The following is a 27,662-nucleotide window of genomic DNA, read 5'->3' on the forward strand; positions in this document are numbered from 1 at the left end:
ACTAGCTGTACAAAAAAATACAAAAATCAGCCCGGTGTGGTAGCACACATCTGTAGTCCCAGCCATTGAGGAGGCTGATGCAGGAGAATCACTTGAGCCCAGGAGGTTGAGGCTACAGTGAGCTGTGATCACATCACTGCACTCCAGCATGAGCCACAGATTGAGACCCTGCCTCAAAAAAGGCAAAACAAACAACAAAAAAAAGAAACTATGATCTGAAAAGGGATCACTGTTATGAGAACATAGTAATAATATTTGAAGATAAAGATATGTTTCTATGTAAATATGCTTCACCTTCATTCTAATGCTTTACTTCATTAATTTAAATAAGCCTACACAACTGGTTTTATGTGCTGAAATTCAGTTTCTTTTTTTTTTTTTTTTTGAGACTGAATTTCACTCTTACCACCCAGGCTGGAGTGCAGTGGTGCGATCTCAGCTCACTGCAACCTCTGCCTCCTGGGTTCAAGCAATTCTCCTGCCTCAGCCTCTCGAGTACCTGGGATTACAGGCGCCCACCACCACAGCTAATTTTTTTTTGTATTTTTTAGCAGAGACAGAGTTTCTTCATGTTGGCCAGTGTGGTCTCGAACTCCTGACCTCAGGCAATCCACCCACCTCAGCCTCCCAAAGTGCTGGGATTACAGGCATGAGCCACCACGCCTGGCCAACTCTAGCCCTCTTAACTTCCAAGTTAAGAAATGCTTCGTAAAATCATAGAAAATCCACCATTGAGCCAGACATGGTAGCTTACACCTTTAATCCCAGAACTTTGGGAGGCCAAGGCAGGTGGATTGCTTGAGGTCACTAGTTTGAGACCAGCAGGGTCAATATAGTGAAACCCCATCTCTACTAAAAATACAAACATTAGCCAGGCATGGTGGTATATGCCTGTAATCCTAGCTACTCAAGGGGCTGAGGGAGGACAACTGCTTGAACCTGGGAGGCAGATGCTGCAGTGAGGTGAGATCGTCCCATTGCACTCCAACCTGGATGACAGAGTAAGACGGATGGATGGATGGACAGACGGAAGGAAGGAAGGAAGAAAGGAAGGAAGGGAGGGAGGGAGGGAGAGAGGGAGGGAGGGAAGGAAAATCCACCATTGTTCCTCACAATAATCTACTAACAGTGGCAATCTTGTTCCTTGAGGAATCCTCATATAGATTACAGATTCCCTCATTCTTCCTACCCACATAAGAGAGCAAGTTGATGAGCCAAAAAATGTGTGAACATGCTCATACCTTTTTCTCCCAGAGAGAAGGTATATTTAGTCACATTCTGTTGTTATTACTCATAAGAAAGTAAGAAAACTCTTCACATTCACAAAGTATTTGATAATCTAAAATTGTAAACTAAAACCACTTCATATTCATTATCTTAATAATCATAAAAACCTCAAGATGAAGATGTGGAAAGTAAAACCATAGGAGGTTAAATAACATATAAGCTCATAAACTTCATAAAGAAAGCTGGGACTAAAATCCATGTCAGCCGACGACAAACCCAAGTGTTCCTTTTACAGAGGTAAAAATTAAAGACCAACATAAATAAACAGAAATACTATTTCTAAAGAGTTTATCTGAAGCTCTTTAGAGCAGATCTGAATATCATCAGTTTTAACAGACAGAGTCTCACTTTCTCACTCAGGCTGGAGTGCACTGGTGCGATCAGACCCGTGCTTATGGTAAACAAACAAAAACTGTATTTCCATTACCATTCTATGAGCTAATACATATATCACTTTACTACCTGCCTCGCAGATCTAGCCAGCACAATAGGGAGAGGATGGTACTGTATACACCAAAGTAAAGGAGCAAAACGAGAGATTCACTAAGGAGACTTGTTGTACTAAGGCAAATACAGACATTTTACAAAACAGTGCTGTGAGCAATTATATACTAGCTATATGCTGTATTTTTCTTTAAACTATTTCTCATTCTTAGATATAAGATCAAGGAAAGTGAGAGAGATAAAAAAAAATAGACCCAAACCTAAACCTTGAAAAAAGTAACACTTGCATATTCACAGTATGAGAAGATGGTGGAGGAATAAACAAAACACACTGTAGGCTGAGATAATGACCAGAGTAGATGTAAAAACAAGAAATATATTAAATAGATAGGTTTAGGCCAGGTGGGCTGGCTCACACCTATAATCCCAGCACTTTCAGAGGCAGAGATGGAAGGATCGCTTGAGTCTAGGAGTTCAAGACCAGCCTGGGCAACATAGTGACACCACCATCTCTGATATTTTAAAAAATATTCCATATAGGCCAAGTGTGGTGGCTCACACCTGTAATCCCAGAACTTTGAGAGGTCAAGGCAGGCGGATCACTTGAGGTCAGGAGTTGGGGATCAGCCTGGCCAACATAGTGAAACCCCATCTTTACTAAAAATACAAAAATTAGCTGGATGTGGTGGCACACACCTGTAGTCCCAGCTACTTGAGAGGCTGAGGCAGGAGAATCATTTGAACCTAGGAGGCAGAAGCTGCAGTGAGCTGAGATCATGCCAGTGCACTCCAGCCTGGGTGACAGAGCAAGACTTCATCTCAAAAAATAAATAGGCTGAGTGTGGTGGCTCACACCTGAGGCTAGGAGTTCAAGACCAGCCTGGCCAACACGGTGAAACCCTGTCTCTACTAAACATATAAAAATTAGCTGGATGTGGTGGCGCATGCCTGTAATCCCAGCTACTTGGGAGGCTGAGGCAGGAGAATCACTTGAATCTGGCAGGTGGAGATTACAGTGAGCCAAGATTGCGCCACTGCACTCCAGCTTGAGCAGTAAGAGCGAAACTCGGTCTCCAAAAAAATAATTAAAATAAGTAAATTATATATATAGATTGAGCATCCCTGATCTGAAAATCTGATGTCTGAGCACTAATATGACACTCTAAGTAGAAATTTCCACAACTGACCTCATGTGACAGGTCACAGATAAAATGCAGGCATACAACACACAGTTTATTCAGCAACCCTGAGGGAAAAAAGACCCTCTTAGCCCCACTGAGAGCTGCAATATATTATTTCTGAATATGCCCAGATTATCCCACACACATAGGCACATAAGGCTGCCCAAAATGGCACATATGAAGGCAGGACATGACAATGACAGGCCCCACATGGAGCCAAGAGGTATGTGCACTGCTCACTGTGTTTTTTTACTTCTTATTTTCTGCTCTGTGGTGTGAAGACATTATTGAAAATTTTCAAAAAGTCCTGCAGATCTTCCTATGGGTAACTGTTATTAAAAAAAAAAAACAACGCATTTATATCACAGAAAGTCAAGCTGTTAGAGAAACTGGACAGCAATGTGACTGTGATATGTCTTACAAAACAGTATGCTGTTGGCATTACCACCATATATTAATATAACGTGAAGAAACAAAAGGATAGGCCAGGCACAGTGGCTCACACCTGTAATCCCAGCACTTTGAGAGGCTGAAGCAGGTGGATCACCTGAGGCTGGGAGTTCGAGACCAGCCTGGCCAACATGGTGAAACCCCAACTCTACTAAAAATACAAAAACTAGCTGGGCATGGTGGCGCACACCTGTAATCCCAGCTACTTGGGAGGCTGAGGCAGGAGAATCGCTTGAACCCAGGAGGTGGAAGCTGCAGTGAGCCAAAATCAAGCGATTGCCCTCCAGCCTGGGCAACAAGAGCAAGACTTGGTCTTAAAAAAAAAAAAAAGAAAAGAAACAAACGGATAGTTACATACTGAAACTGATAAAGAGAGTAAGTGAGAAACACTGTGTAAAGCTAACAACGAAGATCTCAATTGTGTATTAAAAGAATGAATCCAACAGTGTCACAGTGAACAAATGCCATTTAATGGTATTCAGATCATGACACAAGCAAATATCCATCAGGATGAACTGAAAATTGAAGGGAGCTATGAATATTCTATAGGTGGGTTGCACAAATTTATGAAAAAACACAACAGTGCATTTTTAAAGGTTTGTGGTGATAAAGCATCTGCTGATCATGAAGCAGTGGAGAAATTCATTGACAAATTAGCCAAGGTCATTGCTTATGAAAATCTGATGCCAGAACAAATCTATAATACTGATGAAACATCAATATTGTGGTGTTATTGCCTTAGAAAGACACTGACTACAGCTGATGAGACAGCCTCTACAGGAATTAAGGATGCCAGGGACAGAGTAACAGTGCTGGGATATGTTAACACACTAGGCACACATAAATGTACACTTCCCATGATAGGCAAAAGCTTGTGTCCTCCCTGTTTTCAAGGAGTGAATTTCTTACCAGCCCATATTAAGCTAACAAAAAGGTATGTGTCACCAGGGACATCTCTTTTGATTGGTTTCACAAACATTTTGTACCAGCAGCTCACATTCACTTCAGAGATGCTGGACTGAATGATGACTGCAAGATTTTCTTATTCCTTGACAACTGTTCTGCTTATCCTTCAGCTGAAATTCTCATTAAAAATCATGTTCATGTCATGTACTTTCCCCCAAATGTGACTTCATTAATTCAGCCATGTGACCAGGGTATCCTTATATCAGCAACAAGTAAATATAAACACACTTTCTTGAACAGCATGCTAACAGTAGTAAAACGGAATTCTAGGTGTGGAAGGCTTTCCAAAGGTTTAGCATGAAGGATGCCATATATGCTGTTGCCACCACTTTGAACACAGTTACTAAAGATGCAGTTTTATGTGCCTGTTAACTATATTCAGTGATGATGGTGAACAAGATGATGACTTTGAAGAATTCTATATGTCAAGTAAGAAAAAAGTGTCCAACCTTCTTACATATGCAAAAAACTAAATACCACCAGAGTCCATCAGTAAGCTAAAGGAAACAGATAACGAAGAAGACTTCAACATTGATAATGATATTCTAATTGTTCATCCATTAACCAATGGTGAAACAGCCAAAATGGTTCTGAATCAAAGTGATTATAATAAGTGACAATGAAGATGACATTGTTAAACACTGCAGAAAAAGTGCCTATAGATGACATGGTAAAAATGTGTGATGGGCTTACTGAAGGACTAAAGCTTTGTACATTCATAACAGAACAAGAAATCATGTCAGTTTATAAAATCAAAGAGAGACCTCTAAGACAAAAGCTAGTATTAATGAGGCAGATGACACTGGAGAAAACATTTTAAAAAGCCATCGAACAGAATACCTCCTCATCACTAGAGGTCTCTCAAATGCTTCTAAGTTTTCTTCTCACCTAAAAAAAAAAAATACAGCGTACAGTAACCTTTTAATCAAAACACAGCATCAGAGGAGAAGACTGAAAGCCTGTTGTCTGTTGCTGCTGTTAATATCTGATACAGGTATTCTGGTAATGCTACTGTGCTTATTAGTTACAGTGAACACATTATTTCTTCATTGTACTAATATTTCATACTTTTACTGCTCAGTAATCTGTGAATAAGAAAATGATTACTTATCAATACCATGTAATTTCAGATTCAAAAATGGTGACAAACAACCATGACTGTCCACATGAGTGGCTGCAATAGTGTTAATTTGCTTTCTACTGTATACAAACTTCATTTTGTGCACAGAATTATTTAAAATTTCATTTAAAATTACCATCAGGCTATGTATATAACGTGTATATAAAACATAAATAAATTTTGTGTTTAGACTTAGGTCACCTCCCCAACATATCTCAAGTACATAAAAACATTCCAAAACCTGAAAAAATCCAAAACACTTCCAGCCTCAAGCATTGTGGATAAGGGCTACTCAACCTGCATTTAAAAATAACAGATTTTGGCCGGGCACAGGGGCTCACATCTGCAATCCCAGCACTTTGGGAGGCCAAGATAGGCAGATGACTTGAGCTCAGGAATTAAAGACCAGCCTGGACAACATGGTGAAACTCTGTCACTATAAAATGTTTTTTTTAAAAATTGGCTGGGCGTGATGGCCCGCATGTGTAGTCCCAGCTCCTCGGGAGGCTGAGGCAGGAGAATCATTTTAGCCCCAAAAGTGGAGAACAAAGTGAACCGAGATGGTACCATTACACCTCAGCCTGGGTGACGAGTGTGAAATTCCATCTCAAAAAAAAAAAAAAAAAAAAAAAAAACATTTTAGTTTATGCTAAGACATGGACTAATGAAGTACAGCCTAGGTTGGCTGGTGACTTCATTTGTTTTTCTGGTATCATTAATAAAGCATATACACATACAGACAATATATACATAAAAAGATTTTGTCAATATATATTCCTTACATCTCTGCTTCTACTCTGATCATCAGCTCAGCTTGAGTGTAAAATCTGAAGTAAAGTACAGTCATGTACTGAATAATGAGACTTCAGTCAACAACAGACTGCATAATTTTAAGCCATAAAATTACAATGGAGCTAAAAAAAATTCCTATCATCTGGTGACACTGCACAGCCATTATAACATTGTAGTGCAATTATTTTTAAAAAAATAAATTTAGTGGGCCAGGCATAACAGCTCACAACTGTAATCCCAGAACTTTGGGAGGCTGAGGTGTGTGGATCACTTGAGCTCAGCAGTTCAAGACCAGCCTGGGTAACATGGGAAAACCCTATATCTACATAAATTACAAAAATTAGTCGGTGTGGTAGTGAGTGTCTGTAGTCCCAGTTACTTGAGAGGCTAAAGTGGGAGGATCACTTGGGCCCAGGAGGTCAAGGCTGCAGTAAGCCGGGATAGCACCACTATGCTCCAACCCTGGGCAGCAGAGTGAGACCCTGGCTCAAGAAACAAAACCAAACAGGAGGCTGAGGCAGGAGAATTGCCTGAACCCAGGAGGCGGAGGTTGCGGTGAGCCGAGATCGCGCCATTGCACTCCAGCCTGGGTATCAAGAGCGAAACTCCGTCTCAAAAAAAAAAAAAAAAAAAAGAAACAAAACCAAACAAAACAAATTTAGTGTAGCCTAGGCATAGAGCATTTATAAAGTCTACAGTAGTGTACAGTAATGTTCTAGGCCTTCCCATTCATTCACTGACATGCCTACAGCAACTTCCAGTCCTGCAAGCTCCATTCATGGTAAGTAATCTGTATAGTATTCCTTTTACCTTTTATACCATATTTTTTCTGTACCTTTTCTATGTTTAGACACACAAATAGTTTCCACTGTGTTACAACTGCCTAAAATATTCAGTAAAGTAACATGCTATACAGGTTTGTAGCCTCAGAACAACAGGTCATACCATATAGCCTAAGTATATAGTAGGTTACACCATCTTGGTTTGTGTAAGAACACTCCGTGATGTTGACACAAGAAAGAAATCAGCTAAGGACACATTTCTCAGAATGTATCCCCTCCATTAAGAGATGCATGGCTACTTGTAAAAGAGAACTGAAAAAAATCTTTGTGATCACAGGTTAAGCAAAGAGTTCTTAGGTATGAAACCCAAATCTGATCCATGAAAGAAAGAAAAACATAAACTTCATCATAAGATCCTTATTCCTTTCAAGATCCTTTGCTACAGACTGGTAGAAGGTCATGTATCTGAAAGAGGACTTATATTCAAAGTTGAAAAGAAACCATTAAAACTCAAAAATAAGAAAAATAACAACAAAAAAATGATTTGAACAATCATGTCTCCAAAATAGAAAATGTAAAAAAGTTCACCAATAGTACTCAACACCTATTACCACAAGGCAAAAAAAATTTTAAATCAATGATGTACTATTACATATCTAATGGTATGTCTTTAAAAAAAAAAAGTCAAACCTAACAAGTAACAAGTTCTGGTGAGGATGCAGATAAACTGGAACTCTCAAACATTTCAGGTGGGAATTAAATATAGTACAGCTACTATGGAAAACAGGTACAGCTACTAGGAAAGCAGTTTGACAGCTGCTATTTATAAAATTAAATGTACTCTTACCACATGATCCAGCAATGCCCCTCCTAGGTATCTGCTCAAGTAAAATTAAAATGCATGTTCACACAAAAATCTGTTATGAATGTTTTTAGGAGCATGATTCAAAATCACCCAAAAGTAGAATGGGTATCTGTCAATGGGTGAATGGATAATCTAACGATGGTATAGCCATACAACACTCATTATTAAAAGCAACAAACTACCAATATATGGAACAGCATGAATGAAACCTCAAAATGATTATGCTGAGTGAAAGAAGCTAGCTTCGAAAGGTTACATACTTTATCATTACATTTATACAATGATCTGAAAAGTGCAAAAACTAGCCAGAGGTTAGGAGTAGGGAGACAACTTAATTACAAGGGGACAGCACGAGAAAAATTTTAAGTTGAGAGAACTAGTTTGTATCCTGATTTGTCAGTGGTTACCTGAGTCTATGAATTTGCCCAAACTCACAAAATTGTACATGGGAAAATAAATGAATTTTAGTGTACACGTTTTTATAAGTTTTTTCAGAAATAATACTCAAGTACAACTCTTAACAGAGGTTAACTAAAAAAAACATTAAAGACGATTTATTTAACTCCTTATGATTTTCTGTGTTTTTCACAAATCATACAGCAGATTTTTAAAAATTTTATAATAAGTAAATGGGGTCTCACTATCTTGCCCAGGCTGGAGTGCAGCAGTGTAATTATAGAACACTACAGCCTTGAACTCGTGGCCTCAAGAGATTCTCCTGCCTTAGTCGCCCAAGCTGGGACTACAGCTGTGTGCTACTCTCTCTGCCCAGTGGGAAATAAATTATTTTTTAAAGTGGGATTAGATACTACAAGTTACAGAGATTTCTCTGAGTAGCTGAGAAGCAACTAAAATAATGTCATAAAAAGAGAAAAAATAAGACAAATTAAATGAAAAGGAGACACTAAAGCCTATGAGTGAAAATAGTTTTGTTAAATCAAACTAAAATCTGGCCTGAAAAAGGCCCTTATTAGCATACTTAGGTTCTTATATATGACCTGCAACCTAGCTTACTCTCACTTGGCAATATGCTTCACCTAGCAAACTTACTCTCACCTAGTAAACTCTCACTTAGCAATATGCTTCTGTAACAATAGCTAAGTCTCAGCCAACCATAGCAGCCATACTTCGACCACTCATAAGCAACCAAGTGTTCAAACCAAGTTCACTTTGCCAAATACGGCAAATAAACTAACCAATCCACTTCTCTACCTCGTACTTCTATTTTCTATACATCATTTTTCTTTTTCTGTCCATAAATTCTCTAAGACTATGCAGCAGTACCACACAGCCTCTCTGAATCTGTTCTGAGAGCTACCCAATTTGTGAATCGTTTTTCCTTGCTCAGTTAAACTGTAAACTTTGAAGTTTTTCTTTTAACAGCCTATTGGTCTTTCTGTCTACTTTGCTACTATTTTTTTTTTTTTTTTTTTTTTTTTTTAGACGTAGTCTTGCTCTGTTGCCCAGGCTAGAGTGCAGTGGCAAGATCTTGGCTCACTGCAACCTCCACCTCCTGGGTTCAAACGATTCTCCTGCCTCAGCCCCTAGTAGCTGGAATTATAGGCACCCGCTACCATGCTGGGCTAATTTTTGTATTTTTAGTAGAAACAGGGTTTCACTATCTTGGCCAGGCTGGTCTCAAACTCCTGATCTCATGATCTACCCGCCTTGGTCTCTCAAAGTGCTGGGATTACAGGCATGAGCCACCATACCCAATCGCTACTATTTTTAAAAGCCTTATTGCATCATTCAGCGTCACACCATAATTTAGCTCAACTAAAATGTCATTTTAAAAGTTTGTCTTAAAATTTATCTGTTAGTGAGTAATACAGTTTTGGGAAAAAGTGAAAGTCCTAAAATTTGAGGACTTGGGTCCCCACCCCACCCCCGCCCACCCATGACACATATTTTCACACCAAAAGTAAAGCTGGCCCCTCAGGGATGACTTTTTTTTTTTTTTTTTTTTTTTTAAATACTCAGTGTAGCTCTTGTCCACCATGCTGGAGTGCAATGGCGCAATCTCGGCTCATTGCAACCTCCGCCTCCCAGGTTCGAGCAATTCTCCTGTCTCAGCCTCCCCAGCAGCTGGGACTACATGCGCATGCCAACATGACCGGCTAATTTTTGTATTTTTAGTAGAGATGGGGTTCTACCATGTTGGCCAGGCTGCCCTCGAACTTCTGACCTCAGGTGATCTGCCCGCCTAGGCCACCCAAAGTGCTATAATTACAGGTGTGAGCCACTGCGCCTGGCAAGAGATGACATTTTTAATGAACTTCTACTATTCTGCAGTACAGAACAAATGAAAAGAATATTCTTTTTTCTTTTTCTTTTTCTTTTTCTTTTTGAGATGGAGTCTCGCTCTGTCACCCAGGCTAGAGTCCAGTGTCGTGATCTCAGCTCACTGCAACCTCCACCTCCGAACTTCAAGTGATTCTCCTGTCTCAGCTAGATCATAGGCACCTGTCACCATGCCCAGCTAATGTTTATATTTTTAGCAGAGACAGGGTTTCACATGTCGGCGAGACTGGTCTCTAACTCCCGACCTCAAGTGATCAGCCTATCTTAAACTCCCAAAGTGATGGGATTATAAGCATGAGCTATCACACCCAGCCCAAAAAGAATATTCTTATACAAGCATATAATTATTTTTATCTAATTTATGATATGTTTTTCCCCATACATGAATATTCAATTGGAAACAAAAGAAATATCTTTTCTTTTTTGAGATGGAGTCGTGCTCTGCTGTCCAAAATGGAATGCAGTGGCATGATCTCAGATCACTGCAATCCCCACCTTCCAGGTTCTAGTGATTCTCCTGCCTCAGCCTCCCAAGTAGCTGGGACTACAGGTGTGTAACACCACACCAGGCTAATTTTTGTATTCTTTAGTAGAGATGGGGCTTCACCATGTTGGCCAAGCTGGTCTTGAACTCCTGACCTCCTGATCCACCCGCCTTGGCCTCCCAAAGTGCTTAGATTACAGCCATGAGCCATATCCGGCTATAAATGTGTTTTCTATCCCTTTCCCCCACTACCCTGTCTCTATCTCCCTACTCAAAGACATCTCATCAGAAAACACACTCATAAATGTAATCATAATTACTGGTTTCCTAAGTTCCCTTTTTGACTGACTTTACATTTAATAGTTATATTACCTGTAAAGTACCAAAAACACAGAAGAAATGCTAAATATAAGGTTAAAAAAGTCCTACAATAAAATGTTACATATACATACACTTTCTCTCTCACAGATTTAGGTTTTAAGGCTTTCAGCCTTAAGAGCTTCTGAAGCTATATTAAGAAAATGTTAATAATTTATACAACTGTAAATGAAAAATGAGACTTAGTGGGAGTTAGCTGAGGTTGCTCACTTATCTCTAGTAAAACATTAACCTCTGTGAGGCCCCAGAAGTTCTCTTTAAAGTACAGCAACTACAAGGCTAAAACTGCCTGTGATTAATATGCACATTACAAGGAATATAATTTAAATCAGAGACTTCCATTTTCATCATAGCAGCTTTTCGGATGCACTAGCTAAAAACACACAATTGAATACAGAAAATATGTATCAAAGATAGAAAACACCGTATAAAATCTCAGCTCTTCCTAGCATAAAGCAACAAAAGAAAACACTAGAAAGTTAAAACCCAGCAACTATTCCATGCAGTTTTCTTCTGTTTGCAAATTTAATCGTGGGATAGATTAAATGTATCCCTTAAATATAAAAAAGTGAATTCCTGTCACCTCCAACTTTATGCCTCTTATAAAATTTTTCAAAGAAATTACAGGTAGGCATTGTGACTCACACACACCTATAATGCCAACACTTTGGGAGGCCAAGGCAGGGGGATCACCTGAGGTCAGGAGTTCGAGACCAGCTTGGCCAACATGGTGAAACTCACTCTCTACTAAAAATTTGCCAGGTGTGGTGGTGGGTGCCTGTAATCCCAGCTACTTGGGAGGCTGAGGCAGAAGAATCGCTTGAACCCAGGAGGCGGAGGTTGCTGTAAGCTGAGATCTTGCCACAGCACTCCAGCCTGGGTGACAGAGCAAGGCTCTGTCTCCAAAAATAAACAAATAAATAAATAAATTACTGCTGAGTGCAGTAGATCATGTCTTCAATCCCAGCATTTTGGAAGGGCCAGGCGGGCAAATCACTTGAGGTCAGGAGTTGGAGACCAGCCTGGACAACATGGTAAAACTCCAGCTCTACTAAAAATAGAAAAATTAGCTAGGTGTGGTGGCACATGCTTGTAATCCCTGCTACCTGGGAATCTGAGGTGGGAGGATCAGTTGAAACCAGGAGGCAGAGGTTGCAGTGAACTGAGATCGCACCACTATCCTCCAGCCTGTGCAACAGAATAAGACTCTGTCTCAAAAAAAAAAAGAAGAGAAAAAAAATCACATTTGCCCCTATGAGTTCAAGGCATTTATCCTGAACTTAGTATATTAAAATATTTAAAGGTTTATCAAAAGAAAATTGAAAGCATTCAGGGCTGGGTGCAGCGGGCTCACGCCTGTAATCCCAGCACTTTAGGAGGCCAAGGCGGGCGGATCATCTGAGGTCAGGAGTTTGAGACCAGGCTGCCTGTCCCACATGGTGAAATCCAGCCTCTACTTAAAAAAATACAAAAATTAGCCAGCATGGTTGCACACGCCAGTAATCCCAGCTACTCAGGAGGCTGAGGCAGGAGAATCACTTGAATCCGGGAGGCAGAGGCTGCAGTGATCCAAGATCCAGCCATTGAACTCCAGCCTGGGTGACAAAGTGAGACTCTGTCTCCAAAAAAAAAATACAAAAGAAAGCATTTAAATGTCATCAAGACATCAAAAAGTCCTGCCATTTGACCAGGGCAGATATCTTAAGCAGGTATCGCTGAGTCAACTATGAGAACGGATAATGTCATCTCTCCAGTCCATGAGGCTATGAAGATGTACTAGCTATCTGAACTAAAACTGGCTCTAAGTTACAACATAACTAACAAGAAAGCTTTACCTAATCCATATATTTATATTTAGAAACAGTATACTTGGCCACTCAAAAACAGTAAATCTATATGCCAGTTGCTTATCTCATAAATCAAGTCATCCTGTCTGTAAAATGGAGATAACAAGGATGTAGTGAAGATTCAGGTAGATAAAGTCATATGAAGGTGATAGATAAAGTTTGGATGTCTATCCCCTCCAAATCTCATATTGAAACTTGATCCCCAATGTTAGACATGGGGTCTAATGGGAGGTGTCTGGGTCATGGGGACATATCCTTGAATAGCTTCGTGCCCTTTTCAAGATAATGAGTAAGTTCTCACTCTATTAGTTTCCAGGAAAACTGTTAAAAAGATCCTGGAAGAGGTAACGTGGCTCATGCCTGAAATCCCAGCGCTTTGGGAAGCCTAGGTGCATAGATCACCTGAGGTCAGGAGTTTGAGATCAGCCTGGTCAACATGGTAAAAACCCCGTCTATACTAAAAATACAAAAATTAGCTGGGCGTGGTGGCAGGTGCCTGTAATCCCAGCTACTGAGGAGGCTGAGGCAGAAGAATCAGTGGAACCCGGGAGGCAGAGGCTGCAGTGAGCTGAGATCATGCCACTACACCCCAGCCTGGGCAACAGAGCGAGACTCCATTTCAAAAAAAAAAATCCTTGAAAAACCACAAACCAGTTCCAATATAAATTCATGCACATCATCTTAGTGATACAAAAAACTTCAAGCTTTCAATTTAATGTAGTCCAAGGCCACCAGTGTCATTTCCGCAGATATATAGCAGACAGAACATAAATTCTCTCTAGAGAGACCTACCTCCATTCTAGACCTAAATCATTCTCAAAAATCTCCCCTAACCACCTTGTCCTAGAGCAAGGAGGGGTGAGAATAAAAAAAATAAACACAAGGAAACAAGGTCACACAACTGAGAACCAACGATGAGAGAAAACAAAAAAAAATTTTAGACATAGGAATCAGCAGATGCAGATTAACAAACTAGAAGTACTATATGTTTAAAGAAATAAAAGGTAAGTTTAGAAATATGTGCAGATACATGAGGTCAAGAGATCAACACCATCCTGGCCAACATGGTGAAACCCCGTCTCTACTAAAAATAAAAAATTAGCTGGGCATGATGGCACATGCCTGTAGTCCCAGCTGTTCGGGAAACTGAGGCAGGAGAATCGCTTGATTCTGGGAGGCGGAGGCTGCAGTAAGCTGAGATCTCACCACCGCACTCTAGTAGCCTGGCGACAGAGTGAGACTCTGTCTGAAAAAAAAAAAAGGAAGAAATATGTGTAGAAACAAAAAATTATTTTTTAAATGAGCAAGTAAAATTGGAAAAGAACTACACAGAGCTTCTAAAAATGAAAACAACTAATAGAAACATATTAAAAAAGCAATGAATGAATTTAAGTTTACTAGATACCAATAAAAAAATAAGTAAACTGAAAGTCGAGCCAGCCCTTTGGGAGGCGAGGCAGGTGGATCACTCGAGGCCAGGAGTTGGAAACCAGCCTCGCCAAAATGGTGAAACCCCATCTCTACTAAAAATACAAAAATTAGCTGGGCATGATGGCATGCACCTATAATTATAGCTAGTCAGGAGGCTGAGGCATGAGAACTACCTGAACCCAGGAGATGGAGGTTGCAGTGGGCCAAGATAGAGCCACTACACTCCAGACTGGGTGATGGAGTGAGACTCTGTCTCACACAAAAAAAAATTTAAACTGGAAGTCAGGTCAGAGGAAACACAGCACAGAGATAAAGCAATAAAATAGTAAAAAATATATATATACAGTTGACCCCTGAACAAGAGAGGTTTCAGATGCATAGGTATACTTACACACAAATTGTTTTTAAACATGGATCAAAAATACAGTGTTTATGGGATATGAAATCCCACGAACAGAGGGCTGACTTTTCATATGAGTGCGTTCTACGGCAACTACTTTGGGACTTAAATATGGTGGAATTTGGTAAAAGTAGGTTGGTGGTCCTGGAACCAACCCCCTACACGTATTAAGGGACAACTATATAAATGTTCAAGTGATTGTGATGAAACCTAACTTAAAGCTATTCAGAGTTCCACTAAGAGAGAAGAGGTACTGTTCACAATACTCAACAAAACCAATCCTGACTGTATTCATGGGACATACAGTCTAGGAGGAGAGACTGACAGTCCTCAAACAACATAAAATATATTAAATTTCACCTGTGGTAAAGTTAGAAAAATTTATTAAGTACTTTCCTCAATCAAGACCATGGGTGTAGAGAGCCCTTCCATGAAGACATAAAGAAGTATCTGAACTATGAGTCAAATTAACTAGGAAAGCATTCTCAGCAGAAAGAACAGTATGTACAATAGAACTAGGCAGAAGAAAATACAGCATATATATAGACATATATAGACATATGTGTGTGTATGTATATATACATATATATATATATATTTTTTTTTAGACGGAGTTTCACACTTGTTGCCCAGGCTGGAGTTCAATGGTGCAATCTTGGCTCACTGAAACCTCTACCTCCTGGGTTCAAGTGATCCTCCTGCCCCAGCCTCCCGAGTAGCTGGGATTACAGGCACGCACCACCACACCCAGCTAATTTTTTGTATTTTTAGTAGAGATGGGGTTTCACCATGTTGGCCAGGCTGGTCTCAAACACTTAACCTCAAATGATCCACCCACCTCGGCCTCACAAAGTGCTGGGATTACAGGCATGAATCACCATGCTCAGCCAAGGAAATCCTTTTCTAAATCTATTACTGGTTTGTTTTGTTTTGTTTTGTTTTGTTTTGTTTTGAGATGGAGTCTCATTCTGTAGCCCAGGCTGGAGTGCAGTGGTGCAATCTTGGCTCACTGCAACCTCCACCTCCCAGGTACTGGTTCAAGCAATTCTCCTGGAGCCTCCCAAGTAGCTGGTATTACAGGCACATGCCACCATGCTCAGCTAATTTTTGTATTTTTAGTAGAGACAGGTTTCACCATGTTGGCCAGGCGAGTCTTGAAATCCTGATCTCGTGACCCGCCCACCTCAGCCTTCCAGAGTGCTGGAATTACAGGCATGAGCCACCGCAGCCAGCCCACTGTTTTGTTTTTTGTTTTTTTTTTTTTTGAGACAGAGTTTCGCTCTCATTGTCCCAGCTGGAGAACAATGGCGCCATCTTGGCTCACCGCAACCTCCACTTCCCAGGTCAAGCAATTCTCCTGCCTCAGCCTCCCAAGTAGCTGGGGTTACAAGCATGAGCCATCACGCCTGGCTAATTTTGTATTTTTAGTAGAGATGGGGTTTCTCCATATTGGTCAGGCTGGTCTCGAAGTCCTGACCCCAGCTGATCCGACCTCCCAGCCTCCCAAAGTGCTGGGATTACAGGCGTGAACCACTGTGCCAGCTGAGTTGATATTTTTATGGTAATCCAACATTTAACTCCAAAGGTTAAGTAAAATATAAATAATTATCCACAACTATAACAAATTAAGAAGGTCATTATGAATCAACTGTCCCCACAATTAACAACTCTCTTATCACTAAGACAAGGGTAGCCACTAGTTTTTAATCTAATTGTGTATTTTCCTTAACCTAAAATTATTCATTTTTTAATTGTCTGAACATATTGTCTATTTAATTTTTTTAAGTTTATGTATGTAGTGTATTATTTACTGTCTAGCTGAATTTATCTTATTAATCATTTCTTCAGTTTAACCAATTTTTCATATTTTTTATTTCTGAAGCTCTCTGGATTTAACAAGCTTATCCTTTTTTATTACAACTTAAATAAGCATGCTAAACTGACTTTTACATAAATTTGTATATTTCACTTTAGTTTTAAAAATATCTTTTTTATTTTAATCATCTTTCACATTTATTTTCTTATATCTTTCTTGTTCAGAGTATTTTCTACTTAAATTTTCTACTGCTTTAGTTTATTCTATTTAAAAAAATTTTAATATATCAGAATTAAAAATAGCAGCTAGGTTGGTGGCTCATGCCTGTAATCCCAGCACTTTGGGAAGTCAAGCCAGGTAGGTTGCTTGAGCTCAGAATTCAAGACCAGCCTGAGCAACACGGTGAGACCCCACCTCTACGTTAAAAAAAAAAAAAAATCTAGGCATGGTGCACCCGTGGTCCCAGAGGCAGGAGGACTGCTGGAGCCTGGGGAGTAGAGGTTGCAGTGAGCCAAGACTGCACCACTGCACTCCAGCCTGGGTGACACAGTGACACCCTGTCTCAGGGGAAAAAAATAAATAAAAATAGATGCCTTTCAGCACAATGTTGAGTAAGATAGAGATTTTGTTTACACAAAAAAAGCAAGTGATTCTCTAACCTCTCTCACTTGTGCTGCCATGTTCCAACTTGTCTACTTTTTTTTTTTTTTTTGACATTTTGAAATAATCATAGATTTACAAGAAATTACATTAAAGAAAAAAAAAAAAAAGGTTCAGGGAGGCCCTTGAGGACCCATCACTTTATTTCAAGATGTTATGCAAAGGCCACATCTTGCATAGTTATAGTATAATTTCAAAACCAAGAAATTAACATTAGTACAAACCACAAAGCTTATTTCCACTTCACCAGTTTACATATACTCATTTGTGTGCATATGTGTGTGCATGGCTGTACAGTTCCATGCAATTTTGTAATATGTGCCGATTCATTTAACCACCATCATGACCAAAACCATAATAGAGAATTGTTCCATCACCACAAGGATCCCTATTGCCTTTACTTATAAAAATCTTGAAACAGAACCTAAATTTATTTACATTGAGACAGACCAGAAAGTTACTCTTGGAAGAGAAAAATCTGAGCAGTCTGTGAAAGAGGAAACAACAGCAAAAAGTTGGAAAGTTGGAAAAGAGAACTTTTCCAGTAACATTTGTGTGAGAGAGTTGCTCTTGGTTACAAAGAAAGATATGCAAAGAAGATTTTGTACAAGTTTTATTCTATGATGTTTCCCCTAGTTATGTATTGAAAAAAAAAAAAAAGGCATGCTCATGCACATTTATCTTAGATCATATGTAACAATGAGATGGGCGCCCAGTGAGAAAGCAAGCAGGTCCAACTTTATTTGGACTACACAAGCTGTATTCAAAAGCCCAAAGAAACCATAATCAAGCTGCAATAGCAGGCTACTGCATCACTATTTCTCTAAAATAAATTCACCTGGTGTTCCAAAATTACTCATATGTTCTTCAAATAAATTATATTTAAATGAAGACTTCTTGTATTCCAACAAGAGGAAAAATTGAGCTAACATACCAATTATATTAGATGAAAAATCATAAAATAGTGTTAGGGTTACACAATCTACATAGCAGTAAATGGCAGTGCCGAATTACAGTAACAAAAGGGACTGCAAAAGATTTAATACAGACCCATATGTAACACAACTACCTATACATTACTGACCATGAACTACTTCATCTACTACAAAGTAGAAGACAAACTTTACCTGCAAACACAACATATGTCAGGATACTAGATATTTCCTGGCATTACTCACTAAAAAGTGGGACACAGAGACATCCGAAATATTTCTTAATCTGTAATGATTCCTTCACCATAAAAAAAAAAAAAAAGGACCTCCTCTCTTCACTCTGAAAGTGAATTACTTTGATATAGTTTACCTCCAGAACCTCAATGAAGAACAAAAAAGATCTGAGAAAGCATTCGTTCATTCCTTGAAATCCCTAGTGGACTGGACCCTCAAGGTTAGTACAGGCATCTTTGGGCTTACCAGGTTTAAAAGATATTACAATGGTTTGGACTGTTATTTTTCATTGTTCATCTATCTGCATTTCAACTTTACAACCATAAGATATCAAACTTTCAATTCATTCACAAAGCTGTATATGTATACAATTTCTGTAGTTTAAAACAAGATTTTTGGTAAATATTTATGTTTATCCAGAAAGAAGAAAAGTAAGGAGGGGAGAGAAAGGGAGGGCAAGTCTGAAAAAAACATATAACAAAAGTGGGCAAAGGACATGAATAGACACTTTTCAAAAGAAGACATATATGAGGCCAACGAACATATGAAAAAATGTTCATCATCACTTGTCATTAGAGAAATGCAAATCAAAACCACACTGAGATATCATCTCATGCCAGTTAGAATGGTGATCATTAAAAAATCTGGAGACAACGGATGCTAGAGAGGATGTGGAGAAACAGGAACACTCTTACACAGTTGGTGGGAGTGTAAATTATTTCAACCATTGTGGAAGACAGTGTGGTGATTTCTCAAGGATCTAGAAATAGAAATTCCATTTGACCCAGCAATACCACTACTGGGTAGATACCCAAAGAACTATAAATCGTTCTACTATAAAGACACATGCACACGTATGTTCATTGTGGCACTGTTCACAATAGCAAAGACCTGGAACCAACCCAAATGCCCATGAATGATAGACTGGACAAGAAAAATGTGGCACATTTACACCATGGAATACTATGCAGTCACAAAAAACGATGACTTTATGTCCTTTGTAGGGACATGGATAAATCTGGAAACCATCATTCTCTGCAAACTGACACAAGAACAGAAAATCAACACCACATGTTCTCACTCATAGGCATGAGTTGAACAATGAGAACACATGGAAAAAGGGAGGGGAGCATCACACACCGGGTCTGTTGGGGGAACTAGGGGAGGGACAGCAGTGGGTAGGGAGGTTGGGAAGGGATAACATGGGAAGAAATGCCAGATACAAGTGACAGGGGGATGGAGGCAGCAAACCACATTGCCATGTATGTACCTATGGAATAATTCTGCATGATCTGCACACATAACCCAGAATCGAAAGTACAATAAAAAATACATATGTATATGTATATATGTGTGACATATAACAAATGTGTTAGCTAAGGATACCCCAGGAAATACAGTAAGAGAATGAGAGAAGATTTTCACTTTTAACTTTATAGTATTCACAATTATTCAATATGCAGTAGATTCTGACTTTAGCAAGTTAATTAACTACCCTATGTCTGTTTATTCATCTATAAACAATAATAATAGTATCTACCTCAAAAGAATAATGTAAAGCACTGAGAAAAACACCTGGAACTTGGTATACCTTCAAAAATTAGCATTAATATATTATTGATACTATGATATATATTTTTAAAAACACAAATATATTTTTAAATGGTAAATATAAATGTGCTTTAAAAGAGTATCAAAAGAGATTTGTACTTACTTTTCATAAAACTCTTCACAATTGCAGTTACCTATTTTGTGTTAGACAGCAAAGATTCATAGTACCGACATAATGCTTAGCTCATAGTAAGCATTCAAATATACTTAATGAATGAAAAAAAATTATCTTCCAACACAGATATGATGTTTTGTTTAAAACAGAGACAGACAGACAGACATACACACACACACACACACACGACAAACTCCTTAGCGTTTTTAGACCTGGTTAGACTCATCGCCAAAACAGACTCCCCCAACCAGCCCCCAAGAACTTAAAAAAAAAAAAAAAAGTCTTAAATTAGAACACATGTAGACATGGCAACTGTATTATAATTTCTGGACAGAATCAACACCCTTCATATTTATTTTAAATAGCTTGCTGTTCTTGACTGTTGTGAATTACAGTAATGAAAAAGTGAAAATCCCTAGCAATTCCAAGTATAACAAAAGAGATGAACAGATATAGGAAATATTTATAATGAAAAGGTCAATAAATCAAAGAAATGACTCCAAACTATCATCTATTTTAGGATATGAACATTTTTCACAGATTATAACCACAGAAAACTCACTATGGCTTAAGAAACAGACAAAACGAGAAAAGCTCTACAAGATCATGGAAATCCTGAGAAAAACTAAACATTTTCTTAAATTCTAGTAAATGGCAACTAATTGTCATGTTTGGATAAAATAATGAAATGTGACATAACAATTTAAGAAACTGGGTAAAAAAAAAATCTGCATCTAGATGTGGTACTGTGTGCCTGTAGTCCCAGCTACTCACAAGGCTGAGGCCAGGAGTTCTGGTCCAGCCTGGGCAATATAGCAAGATCCTGTCTCTTTAATATAATTAAGATATAATATAGATTAGGGTTAGAATAGGGGAAAAAAGGAAAAACGAAAAAATTAACCATGAAAATTCAGTAATATGGTTTTTATTAGGATTTAGATCCTAATAAAATCACAACAAAAACAAGATTTTAAAACAGAAAAAAACTGCATAAAGGTTTGAACATATGGCAGTAGAAAAGTGGGGTGGGGTTCCCCCAGGTAAGTTTCAACCTAATAGAAGAGACTGTAATACCTCCATACACCAGAGGCTATTAAAGGCAGTCTGGAAAGGAGGCCAGTTAAAACTATCTAGTTCAAAATACTATCTTAAGTTCCACAACATACACTCACACTTAAAACAGTTTTGATTAGTAACCACCAGGTTGGATCTCAGGACCCTCAGAAAATGAAGATTAAAACAGTTTTGATTAGTGACCATCAGGTTGGATCTGAGGATCCTCAGAAAATGAGGATGACAGAAAATCTAACCATGTTGGACCTTCAAAATAATGAACTCTTACAACTTCCACCAGAGCCTGGTAATTGTGTGAATTTAAAAACATTACTACTAGATAGAAATCCATTTCATATTCTTTGAGCAGCCATACTAATAAAAGGAACATCTGCTATACTAGAATATTTGAGAGCCCAAATTCCCATTTAAATTGTAGTTGTTTTATAATCCTAGTATTGTCAATTCTTAGAAAGAAATATTTTGTTTTAGTATCCCATCTTAAAGATAACTGGTATTATAATTTCCCACTGTTACCTAGTCATCGGTATAATTGGCCTGGGCCATAGTCACTGTCACCACTATTTTTACATTCACAGCTATTTAACATTTGTAAGGTGTTGTGCACATTTACCATGGTAATAAATAAACCACATATTATGTTCATACATTTGTTCTGGATGTTTTGCAGAGAATTTATCCTACTTACTTTCATTTTCTTAAAATACAGCAGTTTTCTTCAAAAGTAAATTTTTTAAAATGTGATTTAATATTTTCATAATGACAAAACATTTTTGCAGAACTGGTTTTATTTCCCTCTTTTCTTTTTGTATTCCATATAATGTGACCAATTTACTTGAATATGACTATCAGATTTCTAACTTTTTATTAGATATAAAATTGAATTCAATTTTACTGAATACTGTTCTTTGACATTTAAATAAAAATAACACTTTTCATTACCCATAACAGAAACTTTGTGGTCTTAGTACAAGTTTTAACTTTGTTTTAATCTAGTTGAAATGTTTCTTTTCTAGCTATTGAGTTGGTCCTTTCCGTCTGTTTCATGAAGTCATTTTATCACTTACTAATATCACAGAAATGCTAATCAAGATATTGTTATTAAAGAAAATACTGAAAGTTGTTCTAATTGCTCTCACAATTTAGAATTTAAAACTCTTGTAAGAATGGCTTGATACTGTTTCCATATGGTAATCCAATACTTTCAGACTCAAGAGAATTAAGATTGGATCTGCATATTTTCCTAACAGTCAGTGTAACATTTAAAAATATTCTTTGTTCCTTGGAAACATAGCAAGACACTTCGTCTCTTAAAGAAAAAAAAAAAAAGATTTGCCAGGTGTGCTGGTGCATTCTTAGAAGAATGATCCTCCCACCTCAGCCTCCCAAGTAGCTGGCTAAGTCACAGCTACTTGGGAGGCTGAGGTGAGAGGATCACTTGAGCCCAGGAGTCTGATGTTATGGGGAGCTATAATCACGCTACTTCATTTCAGCCTGGGTGACAGAGTGAGACTCTGTCTCCAAATAAATGAAATCTTAAAATGTACTTTGTTTAAACACGTAGTAAGCAGGTATTGTATACCTAATCTACTCTGTGGGTATGTTTCAAACCAACCTTATATGTCTTTTTATTTCCAGCACCTTAATTTTAAAATTTGGTTTACAATCTTAGTAAGATTAAACTTGCAGTCATGCAGTAATTTCCTAAAAAGAAACTTGACATAGGTATGTTTAACTTAATGAAAATCCAACGTAAACATTTTTGTTCATACCAAAATGATCAGAAATCATTAATTAGAATAGTTATCAGATAGGCAGGTGGATAAATAGCTTTTGGATAATGAAAGCACGCTTATGTTATTTAAAAAATTATTGCTAATCAAGATATATATTACATATTCAACATAAAACTTCCATGTTTCAAATATATTTAAACCTGATTTTAAAAGCACAGTTTCTTATTTTTGAGACAGAGTCCCACTCTGTCACTTAGGCTGGAGTGTAGTAGGTGCCATCTTGGCTCACAGCAACCTCCGCCTCCTGGAATTAAGTGATTCTCCTGCCTCAGCCCCCCATGTAGGTGGGATTACAGGCATGAGCCACCGTACCAGGCTTAAAAATTATAGTTTCTATTAAATACTTTTAATTGTTTTTCATGATCTTCATCATTAAAAATGAACTGTTTCAAATGTTAACTTTGGCTGGTTTTAAATTTATTTTTTAATAACTAAACTTTGATTTTAAACTTGAGTTATTTTAATGTTTTAAAAAATAAATAACTAGGCCAGGTGCGGTGTTTTATACCTGTAATCCCAGCACTTTGGGAGGCCAAGGCAGGCAGATCACCTGAGGTCAGGAGTTGGAAACCAGCCTGGCCAACATAGTGAAAACCCATCTCTACTAAAAATACAAAAATCAGCTGGACGTGGTGGTGCGTGCCTTTAATCCCAGCTACTTGGGAGGCTGAGGCAGGAGAATCATTTGAATCCAGGAGGCAAAGGCTGCAGTGAGCTGAGACTGCGCCATTGCACTCCAGTCTAGGCAACAGGCAACAAGAGTGAGACTCCATCTCAAAATAAATAACTTGCCACTTGTATACCTAGAACTTGATATACATCAAATACTAAATAGAAACAAAAGTCAGACAAAAAGCAGAAATGTCTCTGGAGTTTGACACATAATTCAATTGAAAGCAATTAAAATTAAAAATTGGCTTCCTCTCAACTTTAAGGCATATCTTAAGTTGATGACTCCGTAAGAATATCCTAATCCAGAGGTTGCAGTAAGCTGAGATTGCACCACTGCACTATAGCCTGGGCAACAGAGCAAGACCGTCTCAACAAAGGAAAAAGAAAAGAAAAAAAAAGAATATCCAACTCCTCAAAATTTGATTCACTCAAGAAATATGGAAAGCGAAGTACAATAGAGCAGAGAAAATTTAAATCTACTTTTTAAATATACTTAATTCTGGAAAACAATTTAAGAGGATATTCAGAATTATGGTTCACTTCCTTTTTTCATGCAACTTTAGAAACACTGGCTTTATTAAAATCACTAGCCTGGGCTGGGCACAGTGGCTCACACCTATAATCCCAGCACTTTGGGAGGCTGAAGTGGGTGGATCACCTGAAATCAGTAGTTGGAGACCAGCCTGGCCAGCATAATGAAACCTCATCTCTACTAAAAATACAAAAATTAGCTGGGCATGGAGGCACGTGCCTGTAATCCCAGCTACTAGGGGGACTGAGGCAGGAGGATCACTTGAACCTGGGAGGCAGAGGTTGCAATGAGCTGAGATTGTACCACTGCACTCCAGCCTGGGCAACAGAGCGAGACTCCATTTCAAAAAAAAAAAAATCACTAGTTTGAAAGAAGGGGTTTAACACTAAAATCAAGAAATCCCTTTTAATTCATAATAAAAGTATCTTTTATTCATTATCTGTTCAACAGCTAATAGTATCAGGTATTCAGCCTCTACTGAATACATTTAAGTGCATAATTCTTGCCATCATATAGGCAAAAAGTTAGTTGTAAATTACAATAATTTAAAGAGTTTCTCGTGTGTGTGTTTGTGTGTGTGTGTGTGTGTGTATGTGTATGTGTGTGTGTATTTAGACAGGGTCTCACTCTGCTGGAGTGCAGTGGCACAATGACACCTCACTGCAGCCTCAGCCTCCAAAGCTGAAGTGATCCTCCCGCCTCAGCCTTCCAAGCAGCTGGGACTACAGGTGGTCACCGCCACACCTGGCTAATTTTTGTATTTTTTAGTAGAGATGTAGTTTCACCATATTGCTTGGGCTAGTCTCAAAGTCCTGAGATCCAGCAATCTGCCTGCCTTGGCCTCTCAAAGTTTTGGGACTATAGGCAAGAGTCACCATGCCTGGCCTAGCGTATTGTATTTATATACAGTTCCTAAAATATGATCAGTGCTCAGAAGACTGAGAATCCCTGACTAAGCATTCACAACTAAGCATGAGGCACTAAAAAGCTATTTGTGAATGACAGTGGCTTGGTGAGTATTACTGTAGGGCACTTAGTACCAGTATTTATTATTGTTCTTTTCTCTGGGACCTTCACTTGCCCTGAGGTAACAATTCTCTAATCATTTCAGAGGGTATGTACCTGGCTGACACGAAATAAATGGGGCTGAAACAATCACTTAGAAAAAGGATTTTTATTTAATGCACTTGTCCCACCAGAAATTCTGATGTGTCAAATCTTAAAGCCAGAACCTCTACTGTTCAGATACTTGAGAAAATATACTGTAATTAGTGGAGAGGTTAGCTTGCTAACTGTGAGAAGTGTGAAGAATGCACAGGAAGTCTACTTCTCTTCTCTTCATAAAATTTTTCAATCAATTCCTGCATTGTCAGTTCCCACCATCACTTCTACCATGCAAAGCATCTGGAGCTTCAATTTTTGAAGCTTTCTGAAATCCGCTAGCATTCTCCTCTGATGATATTTAGATTTCAGGTTTTTCTTTTATGAGACAGAATCTCACTCTGTCACCCAGGCTGGAGTGCACTGGCATAAACATGGCTGACCATAATCTCTACTTCCCAGACTCAAGTGATCCTCCCTCTCTGGCCCCCAGCCTCCAAGGTAGTTAGGACTACAGGTACACACCACTGTACCAGGCTAATTTTTTTTTTTTTTTTTTTGAGACAGAGTCTCACTCTGTCACTCACGCTGGAGTGCAAGTGGCTCACTACAACCTCCACCTCCCAATTCAAATGATTCTCCTGCCTCAGCCTCCCAAGTAGCTGGGATTACAGCCATGTGCCACAATGCTTGGCTAATTTTTTTTCTTTTTTTTTTTTTTCTAAGTAGAGACAGTTTCACCATGTTGGCCAGTCTGGTCCTGAACTCCTGACCTCAAGTGATCCGCCCACTTTGGCCTCCCAAAGTGCTGGGATTACAGATTTGAGCCACTGCACCCAGCCTGCCTGGTTAATTTTTAACTTTTATATAGAGACAAGGACTTACTATGTTGCCTGGTCTTCAACTTCTGGGTTCAAGCGATTCTCCCACCTTGGCTTCCAAAGTGCTGGGATTGGAGTGGGCAAAGGGTAAAAACAAAACAAAACAAAAACAAAGTGCTGAGATTATAGGCATGAACCACAGTGCCTGGCCCAGTTTTCTTTGTTAAATTGGTCACTAATTCTACCCACTCCCTACATTCTAAAAATATATTACTATCTTCTCACCATTATCTCTTACTCTGTTCATCCTTTTTTTCTTGTTTCTATCTTGGTGCAATTTTAGAGGAACCAAAGATAAGCATATGTTTTCTGTTTGTTTTTGAGACAGGCTCTTACTCTGTTGTCCAGGCTGGATCACACCTCACTGCAGCCTCAAACTCCAGACCTCAAGAAATCCTCCCACCTCAGTCTCAGTAGCTGGGACTGCAGGTAGGCACCAATACATCTGGCTAATTTTTTGGAGATGGGGTTTCACCATGTTGCTCAGCCTGCTCTTGAACTCCTGGACTCAAGTGATTTGCCTGCCTCAGCCTCCCAAAGTGCTGGGAGTACAGGTGTGAGCAACCACACCTGGCCAAGCACATGTTTCACCAGACACATTTATCCAAGTCTCACCTAGACCAAACAAAGGGATAAATTATAAGATAATGTACTACTAGCTTCTCTCTAATCCCATCATACTGCAGCTACAGTAATCTGCTAAAAATACAAAATTGATGATTTAACCCACATAATTTTTGTTCAATGGCTTTCGATATCCTACAGGGATGAAATTTCCAAAATGTTATTGTAACATAAGACCCTTTGTGACTTCATCTCTGCTTACTTTTTTTTTTTTTTTTTTTTTTTTTTGAGACGGAGTTTTGCTCTTGTTGCCCAGGCTGGAGTGCAATGGCACTATCTCGGCTCACCGCAATCTCCACTTCCCTGGTTCAAGTGATTTTCCTGCCTCAGCCTCCCCAGTAGCTGGAATTACAGGCATGTGCCACCACGCTCAGCTAATTTTCTATTTTTAGTAGAGACGGGGTTTCTCCATGTTGGTCAGGCTGGTCTCCAACTCCCAAACACAGGTGATCTGCCCATCTCAGCCTCCCAAAGTGCTGGGATTACAGGCATGAGCCACCTTGCCCAGCCCCTACTTACTCTTTTCTACTCTATCTTTTGCCACTCCATCACAATTATGCTACCTATGTTCTAGCTTGGCACAAGACCTTGGAATTTCTCAGTCAGGACCTGTTTTCTCATAAAATGTCTTCCAAACTTATTTGATCAGAAAATGCTAATTCAGCATTGAAAACAATAGCAAGCCTCATCCTCCTCTGTGTAGCTTTTCCTTAGCCAAGCCAGACACTTCCTCTTCATCTGTCCTATTTTTATAAACTTTTATTTTATAAATGAATGTTTCATTTTCTACTCATGCATCTCTCTCTCTTCTTACTCCCTATACCTCCTGGACACAAAAATTTTAGTTTATTCTCATTTATATCTCCAAATCTTAAATTGTCTGATC

At 38.7% G+C, this 27,662-nt stretch overlaps 1 protein-coding gene across 4 annotated transcripts in view; it reads right to left on the bottom strand.

The window, feature by feature from the left end:
- Window positions 1–27,662, bottom strand: part of JMJD1C (jumonji domain containing 1C) — a 349,752-nt gene that overhangs the window by 170,393 nt on the left and 151,697 nt on the right. Inside the window, exon 2 of one of the 4 annotated variants that reach the window (XM_064374170.1) lies at window positions 26,157–26,217. The exons of the other annotated variants lie outside the window; for them this stretch is intronic. The gene's annotated coding sequence lies outside the window, so the exon portion shown is untranslated. The remainder of the gene's footprint in view (window positions 1–26,156; window positions 26,218–27,662) is intronic. 4 annotated transcript variants of the gene reach the window in all.

The sequence above is a fragment of the Aotus nancymaae genome, unplaced genomic scaffold (genome assembly GCF_030222135.1).
Source record: "Aotus nancymaae isolate 86718 unplaced genomic scaffold, 86718_ANA_hifiasm-v0.15.2.pri h1tg000010l, whole genome shotgun sequence".
Lineage (NCBI taxonomy): Eukaryota > Metazoa > Chordata > Mammalia > Primates > Aotidae > Aotus > Aotus nancymaae.